Source organism: Hibiscus syriacus, unplaced genomic scaffold (assembly GCF_006381635.1).
Source record: "Hibiscus syriacus cultivar Baekdansim isolate YM2019G1 unplaced genomic scaffold, ASM638163v2 tig00110783_pilon, whole genome shotgun sequence".
Classification (NCBI taxonomy): Eukaryota; Viridiplantae; Streptophyta; class Magnoliopsida; order Malvales; family Malvaceae; genus Hibiscus; species Hibiscus syriacus.
The window spans coordinates 990,436-1,000,464 of record NW_024062861.1 but is presented as its reverse complement, the minus strand read 5'-3'; the positions used below and the strand labels follow the sequence as shown (position 1 = coordinate 1,000,464).

Here is a 10,029-nt window from a genome sequence, read left to right as displayed (position 1 = left end):
ATCAGTGTTATCAGGGGTGTAAATGGAATAAGTTGAGTCCGAGTATTACTAAATTTGATTAGACTCGAAAAGTTAAAAATTTAGTTTAATTCAATTTTTTGATTTGATATTAAAATAAAAAATTGAAATCTAATTCGAACTTGAAAATACTTGAACTTGAAATTTTTTCAAACTTAGTTCAATTGGAACTCGAACTTAGATCTAAATTTTAATTACATAAAAACCTTATATTACATTCTTTTAAATAACATATACATTTTAATATTAGACTTAAGGGTTACTTTTGTCACTATAGTAGACCCAATTTAATATTTTTGTCCTTATGATATTTTTGCATCGATTTAATACTCGAAGTTGTTTAGGGGCATTATTCTAACCCTTAAAGTCCGTTGACCTTTGACTAGCAGAATCGTTAGTCTTATGCGTTTGTGGATTAAGAGATTATGTTAAAATATTTACTAAACACAACGATTAGAAATTTTTTCCAAAATTTTATTATTTATTTAAGTGAGATTAAGAGATTATGTTAAAAATTTAGAGATTTTTTTAACCGTTGTGTTTAGTAAATATTTTATTATTTACTTTTTTTTAATAAATTTCATATCATAATCAAACTAAATCATCAATATTAATTAACGTGAAAATTATTGACATCCACATGTACAAAAGATTAACGGATATCTTAGTCAAAACGGATTTCGAGGGTTAGGATGATACCCTTAAACAACTTCGAGAGCTAAATTAATATAAAAATACTATAAGTTTGAAAATGATAAATTAAGTCTACTACATAGGTAAAATTATACCTTAAGTCTTAATATTACTAATAATTTAATTTTAAAAATTAAAATTTTAATATATTATTTTTTCGAGTTATGAGATTTAAAGTAGAGTGTAAAGTAACTCATTTCGACTTGTTAATAATTCGAGTTCGAATCGAGTCTATTTATTTCGAGTATTGACCAAATTTTAATCAAGTTAAATTCGAGTAACTTATGATACGACTCGAGGATCAAGGCAACCTGATTTTTATACCCATCGAAAAACCAAACCAAAATCGAAGTCTTACGCTTAACAAACTGTTCCAAATACGATTTAAAGGGATACGGAATCATGCTCTACCCACAAATACATGGTGTACATACTTCAAACATAAAAGGGGTAATATGCGCTTAGGCTTACCGTAACTTGCTACAACGGCTGGCCTGGTTATTCTATGTGTTACCGACACGCCATTAACGAAACCTCAACTCATACAACAACGGTGACGGAATGCCGCAAACAGCTATCTACAGGGTAGGAGGAATCCAGATATATCCATGTGTTTGAACGTAACCGGCTTTAGCCAAAAGCTCATCCGCTTCTGCTGGTCCACGGCTGCCTGGTTGGTATGGAATCGGCTTCATTTCACCATTGTCGATTCTATGTAGAAGAGGCGTGAATATCTCCCATGCCGCCTGACGAACAAAGCAACATGAACCTTAGTTTGAATCCCCTATAAGTTATCGTCTTCCTGAGAATATACGAATTCTTACCTTCAACTCGTCTCTACGAACAAAATGCTGCTGATCACATCTTATCCTATGTGACAAAAAAAAAATTCAGTTGTTCATTACATGAGAACAGTAAACCGAAAAGTGAAACTAGTTATCATGGTTCTGATCTGCAATACGGAACCTACTAGCTTTATGAGTAAGCATTGCAGACAATGATATTTCAAGGATCGGAGCAAGGGCAAGGATCATATGTGTCGAGAATAAGACGTTCATAAGCCTCCGGGATCGTAACACCTTGATAGCGTTGCCTGTATGACAAGTCTAGCTCACTTTGCACCGTTGACATCTCCAGTCCGGGCTGCTTCACCTGCACCAGAGAAAAATTGCAAGTCAATAAAAACTAGACAACGCAAATAAATGCTTCTGAAATCTGATAACAAAAGCACGAAATTCACAACAATGAGCACCATCACATCTCGTCACCAGCCACAACTAAAGATTTCCGATAAGGAAACGAAAGTTTCTGGTTTTGAAAATATCTCAGAAAGAAAGTTCATAAGATCCTCATGCATAGCTAATCTAGTTCTATTAGCTTTTAGATAACGCGACAAGATTAGCAAACTCACCGTTAGCTTCATATACGTGGCTTCAGAAGGTTGCAGGCATATAACGAACCCATTTCTCCCTTGCTTTTTAGCTAAAGAAAGATTATCACATTTCCTCACAATTTAATCGAAGAAAGCAAAATTATAAAGAATCTTAGAGTTCTATTGTCATACACACATTTGAATATATCACCGGGAACATCCTTAAATTGAACGCATATATCCGCCTTTCTAGAATTCAATGCTTTCCCGGCCTTTAGTATAAATGGGACACTTGGAAAGTTTGAAACACACCAATAAGTGAAACCAACTAATCCAATTAAATTAAATTTACAGTTTGGTAAGCTGCTCGGATTTTCTAGGTCCAAGCCACCGAAATGTCTATATATGGGAGAAAAAGAATGATGCAGTTATACACCTTCCCATCTTTCATTATGTATATGGAGAATAACGGTTTCAAATGTCGGGGTATTCGAGTGATCGGGAACTGTTGAATCATCTCTGTAACCTTCATATTGTCCAAGTACAACCTCTTCATCTTTAATTGGAAGTACCGATCGAAGAACCTAGATTTCATAATATAGTAATCCGGAACTTAATCAGCTTGTCCTGCGTGTATAGATATGAAACAATTAGAAGTCACTTCCAAAAGTATAGAGTGAAAGGATGTGCACCTTCACTTTTTCATCGCGACAAGACAAAGAACCTGTGGTTGATATGAACTCGATAAATAACTTAAATAGGCTAATGATACATAGCATGTTCTTCCTCGAGCTTGTTTTTGTTTCGGTTTATAACAATTACCTGGAACAGGTGATTTTGGATAATATCGAGGATACAAAAGAAAAAAGAACCAAGTGGATATCCAACATAAAAATCACAAACATGGTGATTCTTCGTAAGTTTTGCTATAAAATGGATGAGTGCTATGGAAAATACCCATATTCATCAAAATACCCGCCACGACCTTCAGTTCCGAAAACCTCTCTGAATACAATCTACCAGAAGAAATGACGAACGTAGAGATTAATATCAAAAGAATATTTATAGCTTCACAATTAATGAAGTTCTGTCAGTCCAAAAACGGTAAATATCCGCATATCATAAACTAATCAACAGTACAGTACCTTCCCCATACCACTTTATGGTTTTCAAACATCCGCATATCAATGTTGTCACGATTCCAAAGGGGCAAGAAGAGTCGATTAGCAAAACGAAGCACCAACTGCAAGTGCCATAAAGCCGGATATTAGACGAGCCGATAAAGAAATCAACGAATACAAAGCACCTGTTTACACATTGATTACCAGATTCTGGACCAATTCCTTTCCCAAGTAGTGATCAATACTGTAAATTTGTGGTTCGTCAAACAACTCTCCGATCAAAATCTACTCAAGAATGAGCCATTCGAGGAAATTAGCATCACTATATAAGATATTGTCTCTCTCAATCAAAATTCCCGGCGCAGAACCATTGAAAACTTGTGTTTTGAGACGTTATAGAATGGAAAATTTATTAGCTTCAACAACACAAGGGGCCCTATTAATCATCTAAAATGATATAATTCCAGCAAAGTTGTTCATGAAACATAAGTACTTACATTTATTCATGCAATATTTCCTGATCATCCTGCAAACAGACGGATACACCGACGGTGGAAGTGCAAGATAGAATAGTCACCGAGATGACCCTTCTTGGATACTTTTCGAGATTTCGTGTTTCGCAATCTCCTTGTCTAACAGTTGAAAGCCCTCGGCAGCATCATACGACCCGCTTATATATTTAATCTACAAATAACAACAGTTGCCAGTTAAAAGCTAAGAAGCAAAAAATAATGCAACATATGTAATACCTATTTCCCGTATACGTTTCCATAAACAAATCACAGATGTCGCAGGACTTTTAAAATATTTCCGTTTTTTTTAAAAACCAGTAAAATTTTGTTTCTATACATAAAACATTTTAAAATAATAAAAATAAAACATTCGTTAACTTTTAGTATGTAAAATAGTCTTAAAATTCTATCATATTAAATATTACAATCATCATAAGTCTCATATGTTCGAGAGCATCATCATATATCTATTACATGCCATATATTAATATCAAAAGTAGACATATTTGTCATACAATTACTGATGAGGCAACCTTTGATTTATGATATCAGCTGCACTCCTTATTCCGCTTGTATGCTATTACCTATGCGTGAAACCAACACACGTCAAGTATTCACTTAGTGAGACATAATAATACAAATGAGGTGTAACCAAAACATAAGTATATAATAAAATATCAAAATACAAATTAAATCGTATAAATCATAATAATACATAAAACTGGCTTGGTAAACTAAGTTTCTTTCTCATAACCTGCGAAACAATGTTTAGTATGCCCAACATACCTATCAATCAGTATTTTACCCAAATTATCATTTTATTTGCCCAATGTATGTTGAATGAGAATGCAAGGTACATGAGTTGCACCTAAGTTCCGAAATGATAATTCACAAACTCATTATGAACACCATGGATGCACACATAGTGCCGAAAGTACACATAGTACTGATATGAAAATGCAACATATGCATTAAATAAAATTGATCGATAACCATCATACACAAAGTATCTCGAAATGCACCTCTGACTCTCAATGCACATACAATAGGCCTTTAAATCAAATTCGCATATTAAACATTTATTCTGAAACATTGATAGCTGTTAAAATAATATAGAAGTACATCCATCTATTTTAGGGCAGTTCATGCCCTAAAATTTGTTCGTAAAAATCATTTCCATAAACTTTATGAAAACATTTTAAGATACGGTAAAACATACTTTTATTAAAACATTCGAGGTTGACTCATCGCGAGTCATCATCATATCATATAAATACATAATAAATGCACTCACCTGGTATGCCTTAATATTATGCCTTAATGTAGTCCGACTATTCAACAACTTTATCCTTGCCTTTTTGTTTGCTTAACTTAGGGATTTTATTATGATCTACCCCATCATCCATAATCACACATACAATATAAAATACAATGTTAGTATATTTTCTAACATTTATGCAAAATAATAATACTCCAAAGTACTATTATTTTCGAATTCTATTAACATTCATTCTAACTTAAAATTTCAGATTGAATAGTATCGGTATCCCTCTTACATATCGATGCTTCTCTTCCATGGTACCGATACCCACTTCAGTATCGATACCATTTTTGCATTCTGGAATCCATTTTTCCATTACAGTATCGATATCTTTCTCTTGGTATCGATACATCCACACCAATATCGATGCTACTTTAATCAGTATCGATATTGTTCATCGTGTTTATCCTCTTTCCTCCAATTTAACCTTATAGTATCAATACTGTTCTTCCAGTATCGATATTGTTCTTCTTGTACCGATACCCTTACCCAAATTTTACGTATTTCTCTTTGATTTTTACCCAAATTTCACCTAAATCTCTTACTCTTATCTCCAACCATACCATCAAACTCATTATCACTTATCCAAACTAACTTACATCCATAAATCTCCTTATAACACCCAAATCTCCAAAGAACACTTAAAACTAAAAATCACACCCAAAAATCAAACATGTTTTCAAACACTTATAAGGCTCTAAATCTCTTATTTACATCTTTGACAAGTCAAATATGCTTTTAAACTCCAATTTCTGACCAAATTTCATCAAATCACTTAAAAATTCATTTTATTACATCACTAATAAATCACTAATCTCTTAGTTTTATTCACTCGTAAGCTTCTATATCACTTAAGGTTTCAAAACCAACCCAAAAAATAAAAGGAAAAACCAACTTGAAGAAATCTTACCTTTACTATGGAGGTACGAGGACGAGAAGAAGAAGAAGAGTAGAGAATCGAAGTTTTCAGCTTTTTCCTTTTTCTCCTATTCATCCTTAATAAATATCCTTAAAAGAATGAATATTAAATTCATTTCCTTCTAAAAAAAACCATAACATAATGCCCCTCCACTATTCCATTCTTAATAATAAGTCTTAAACATAATTTTCTAAATCAATCCTTGTACTTTTTAATTTATTTAAATTAACCCACCAAATTTTAAATACTTACACTATAATCACTGAATGTTAAGCCTATAAATCGGCTTGTACTGACCAGCTGTAAGAACTTGGATGCATCTTCCAACGGTGAAGCACTCCTTTCACTTACAAGATATCTGCCATTTCAATAAAATATCAATCAAGCCTACCACTAATACAATTTGGCCAAAATGAGATCGACCTCTCACCCGCGAATGCGATTTCTCAACTCATCATCTGAAATCTTAGTTCTTGCGTAGCCGAAAACGTGCACCTCGTCCGGCGGTAGAAATCCTTGCACACACACACCATTACCATCTAAGGTTAGCTCCCCTGGCGCACCGTGTTTAGCCATTGGCAAAGCCGAATTGATCAATGAATCGAGAAACTTAGCCTGGCAATAGATGAAAGAGAGCAGGGAATGTCTTCTTCTTGGCAAGATCACCGGAGGCACCGAGAACGATGATCGAAAGGCACCCGATTTCAGGCACATTCTCATTGCCCGAAAACGAATCGTTCCTGAAACTCTCTCTTTTTTGAAGGCATCGTTCACCTGATCCCATCTCCTAAGGCTTCGCTTTTTAAGAACCGAAACAGAGCTTGACAAAGACATGAAATCAAAGGTTTCTTTAGCTTTCCTCGGATCGATCAAACCACATGCAAAACAAACATAACAAACAAGCAAACAAACAAACAAAAAATGCATACTTTCCCATTGCATGGATCCAGTCATCCAGATACAGAAACGAACTTGAAATGAAAAACAAAAAAGCAACAACCCAGAATTCGAGTCGATGGAAACATATTTTGGGATGCAAGGATCAAGAACTGGAGTGAAAACAAACCTTTGACGGTGGGATTGTGACTTGTGAGAAGAATGATGCCCGGGGAAGAGAGAGAGAGAGAGGGAGATATAGAGAGAGAAAAGAGGGTTTGGTATGAGTTTGGTGTTGAGTTAAGGTTTGAAAAGTGGGTGTCAGTTTTTTCTCCGGTTATGAAAGAGTATTTGTATCGCTCGTGTTGCTCAACAACTCTTCTTGTCTCCATGTCGGGGATCGTTTCTTACCAGCCGCCGTAGTCGTACAATATTTTTCAGTCCTTTCACCTTACTTCTCCGTTTCTCTGTTAATGCCCTGCCAACTCTGATTGCTTTCTTTTTAGCCACGAATTTTCTATTTCCAATTCATCAAAAACAAGATTATTTAGTGAAGTAATGTAAAAACAAAAAACAAAAAACAAAAAATTTAGGGAAATAGGAATGGAGAAAATATTTAGAAAATTAAGGTGAAATTTATAGTGTTTGATAAAATTATTTAGAGAAAATTATTTCAAATTCCACTTAAACTTGTTTGCATACTCGTTTATATCACTACACTTTCAATTTTTTCAATTACAACATTGAACTTTATTTTTACATTCAATTATTTCACTCCATCGTTAGTCGATATTAGGACAATAACATGGCTAACGGTTGTTGACGTGGTCCGACACATCAAAACAACGTCGTTTTAGTGTCATTGTTCTAATGCCTAAAATGACGTTGTTTTGGACATTGAAATTTAGGGGTGTATTGATTTTGTCATCGAACTTTTAAACAATTTTCTTTTTTAACACTGCACTTTCTGATCATCGTCAACAACCAAGCATTGTCTGTATTGGTTATATTTCTTGACAGGATTGGTACCAAAATGTTCATATTTCACTCATCTTTCTTCTCTTGGGATTGATTTTTCATGAAACCCACTCAAAATCGATGAAATAAAGTTTAACGCATTAATAGATCTCCTTCTATGATTGTTCGATGAAACTAGTTTTGAGGTATGTTGTTCGTCTTTTCAAAATAATATTTTTCATCGTTCATATTTTTGAACAAACATCTCAAATCTCATAAATCTAAGAAAGTCTCTAAACATATAAAAATGATAGATTTTTTTGCTTACTTTCGTCGATTTTGAGTGAGTTTCGTGGAAAATAATAAAATGAGAAGGATGAGGAGTGAAAAACGAATATTTTGGTGTCAATTTTCCCACAAAAGACTAACAATGATTGGTCGTCGATGGCGATAAAAAATTGCAATGCCAAAAAAGTTAAAAGTTTAGTAGCAAAATCGACTCGCCTCTAATGTTTAGTGTTTAAAACGATGTCATTTTAGTTTGATATGTCATGTCAGCAATCATTGGACATGTCATCACCCAATTATTGATTTAACGACAAAGTACCATAATTAGATATAGAACTAAAATCCAGTGTTATAATTGACAAAATTAAAAAAAATAATAATATAAATGAGTCATCTTACAAGTGATATCTGAAGTAGCTTTCGTTATATTTTAATATAGATATATTAATGAGAATTAAAAAAAGAACAAAAAACTTTTCAAAATTTTGAGGGGGACAAATAAAACATGAAAATTTCAGTTATCTATTAATAAATTTTCAAAATCTTGAGGGGCATGGCCCCTCTAGTCTCTCTTACATGCCGTCATTGTGGATACTTTTTTATTAATTAATTCAATCCAGTTTAAATTATTATTAATAAATTATTTAATGAAATATTTAGTTATTTATATTTTTGTTAAGACTTTTAACATGACGTTATTTTACACAATAATAATTATTTTATGAAAGACATACTATAAAACAAATATTAATCAAAATATTTAAAATTTCTTATAATACATGTTCAACTCACGTTAATTTTATCAACCGAGTTAAGAGTCACTTGATTCATATTTTTCTCCTGATTTCTTAGCATCTAATTATATTTTTAAAGGGTGTGAATGAGAATAACTTTTTTCAAACTGAGTTGAAACGAATAATTGAAAAATAAAAAGGAGTGTTTTGTAAATACGATAAAATATAGGGTGACGACGAATCATAAAGAAGGAGATTATCCCACGCGGCCCAATCTATAGAGAAAATGAAATCAGATTCAGATGTTTCGAATCCGAAATTACATATAAATGAAATCCAACGGATCATATTTGCTTTGCACGCAGATAATAAAATACATCAACGGTCTTGATACGATGTTCAGTGTGTCGAATCTCAATAGTTTGATTTTAGAATCAAGAAAACAAAGAATAAAACTATTACATCAAATTTTAATTCAAATCTATTTTTGTTATGAGAAATCAATAATCAATAATATTTGTTTTGATTAGTTGTGTGCTTCAGAGCATACTTGAACGAGAACAGGTGGAAACTGAAAGTATATGCTCTAGGTCTAGAAGATGTCTATTTACTATTCGAAATATTATTTATTTTGGGGGTAGTGATCATCTTTCATGGTGCCATTTCCATCATATGAAGCACCGAATAAACAGTTTTGCAATGCGAGAGTTTGGCAGATGGTTAGTTCATCGAGCTTTGTGACGGGCAAGACAAAAAAAGAAAAGAAAATGATAAACTGTCCTAAAAGAACAATGCAAAGTGGAGTTATTCATGTTGGATTCAATGAGATTTCCAGTGAATTTTACTTGATGAAAATTATGAAGCTCATTTGCTGATTTCGGACTGGCTATGTTCTTTCAAGATGTCGGTGTCTCGTAGTGCATGTTCCCCAGTACTGGTTCCTACGGTTACATTGCTCTGGGTTTCAATCCACCCATTTTTGTTTCACTTAACATAAGTAATCTTCTGAATACTTCTGTTTCGGTCCTTTAACTTGATATGAAATATGCAAACAGATTATCCCTACACGTCGAAGGTAGACGAGAAAAGCGACGTGTACAGTTTTGGTGTTGTGTTGTTGGAACTTATAGCAGGAAGAAAATCTGTTTGACGAGTACAATTTTGGCGTTGTGCTATTAAAAATTATTTTTTTAAATTTTTTAATTTATTTTAGATAGC

At 33.2% G+C, this 10,029-nt stretch overlaps 1 pseudogene; it reads right to left on the bottom strand.

The window, feature by feature from the left end:
- Window positions 1-1,182: 1,182 nt before the first annotated feature.
- On the bottom strand, window positions 1,183-6,910 carry LOC120140307 (annotated as a pseudogene).
- Between the last annotated feature and the right edge of the window lie 3,119 nt (window positions 6,911-10,029).